This window comes from Asparagus officinalis, chromosome 2, assembly GCF_001876935.1.
Source record: "Asparagus officinalis chromosome 2, Aspof.V1, whole genome shotgun sequence".
Lineage (NCBI taxonomy): Eukaryota > Viridiplantae > Streptophyta > Magnoliopsida > Asparagales > Asparagaceae > Asparagus > Asparagus officinalis.
In genome coordinates, this window is record NC_033795.1 from 21,019,502 (window position 1) to 21,021,547 (window position 2,046).

The window sequence follows — 2,046 nt, forward strand, 5'->3', positions numbered from 1 at the left end:
TTTTTGAAGAGCCTCTTGGAGTTGTGTTTTTAAAGCTTTGGCCTGAGAAAGAGCCTGATCCACTTCTAGCCCTATGTCATCGCGCTGCAGCATTGAAAGGAATTCCAATTCATATTCCAGAATAATAATGCTCTCGCGACAATGTTCAGTCCACAATGCATTCCCTTGGTTCCTAATCTTGGCGAGACACCCCAGCAGATGGGGTTCAAAGACTTTGAAACTCACGTCCCCGAGACTAACGACATCGATAGTCATTTGCATCCAGTACTCTAATTGTTCGATGAGCTTCCTTAAAGTTTCCGAGCTTGGGGGTGGAGCAGTCGGCGGATAAATAAAGCAATTCGCGTAATCAGTGCGAGTGAAGGTGTGCGCAGCTTCAGATGATAACTTTTTGGTCGTATTCGGCACTGAGCCTGAGGTAGTCAGTTCCTGCTCATCTGTTGTAGTTTCAAGGTCGGGAGGAGCAGCTTGAGGTGCGACAGCCTCTCTGTTCTCGGGAAGTCCAACAGGTGCAGACTTCATCGCGTCCCCCATCAATTTAGCCCTCTTGGAGTTCTTGGCGGGGACAGCCTTTCTCTTGCGAGTTCTTCTATCATATTCACCTTCCTCTGCCGCAGTAAGGGCCCTCTTCCCCGATCTCAAAGAACGAAGTTCAGGAGTAGGGGTCTCTACAGGAAGTCCCTCAGCCACCTTATCTTCAGGAGCAGGAGTTCCCTCAGCCACCTTATCTTCAGGAGCAGGAATTCCCTCAGCCACCTTATCTTCAGGAGAATTCATAGTTGACAACCCTTCTTCAGTCCCTGCATGAACCTCTTCCCCAGAAGGCTCAATGGTAGGCAACTCCTGTGAGGCTTCAACTGTTCCGACCGCCTCTTGTTCACAGGAAAGATACTAGAACGACTTCTCGATTTATACAATTCCCGAATCTCGCTTATGCATGAAGTATGAATATCGTATTCTGGGATTCGAGAAACTTCATCAAACCAGTCGCGAAAGTCCGCAACGGTAGAACAGCCAGGCGGTGAGTTGGGTAAGGTAAAGTGTGCATGAGTCCCTCCGGCAGAGAAGAAGAACCACGCATGAGCCCCTTCGTACAGATTCCCGATTTGGGCTAATGCCGGATTGGGATTACCGACATAAAGTTGATCATATCCGAATTGTCTGGCGAATCTAGAAGGTGTGTAAGGCTCAATGATACACTTCTCCCTCAAGCGGTACACCAGATAGCCTAAACGGATCATGAGAAGCCATCTGAAAGTGCCCTCTTCTAATGAAGACGAACCCTCAAAAAGAATGTCTGAAAAGTTGGCATTCTCTTTAGCTCTGTCGAAATTAAGGGCACAACAGAAAATTTTATAATTGTCTCCCCGAGACAAAAGCTGTCGAGCCCTGACTATATAAGAATTAGTCCACGTGGCCGACTCCAACCTCTGTACAAAGGGAACATAAGCATCATCGCCCTCAGATACTCCCGTCATCAATGAAGGGCAATGCAATACGAACCAGGCCACCAAATACGTATACGGCATTGGTACACGTGGTGGAGAAGCCTTCTTAACTTTCTTCCCAGCAACCTTAACGCCCGGGGCTCCGAGAAGTTCGAAGGTCAACATCCGTAAGCCGCTCTGCATGCAGCTTACCATAGCAGTGAGAAGACTCACGGGTCTCCCATGCGCTAGTAAAACAGCTGGGTATACAACCTCAGCTAATATTGCCTCTACTGGTTTTGACGGTACTACGCACCGTTTCAACCAAATCATGAAGAAGCCTGCAAGAAGAGCCGTGTCAGAAATAGGAACTGTGGCTTGGTGGTGGAAACTCTCAAAGTCAACACCAGCCTCAAAGTTATCCTCTACAAGCTCTGTCTTGTAAGTAGCACTGGAAGCTTTAACTCGGGTTTTAGCATCCTTAAGGGAAATGGCGGCAACACGAGACACAGCTATGTATTTTCGGTTCAAGTTCTGAAAGAGGTATTCCGCCCACGCGATGTGCATGATTCCCCCTCCGCGCATTCCGACGACCTGGGCACATATATGAAAGTGGCAC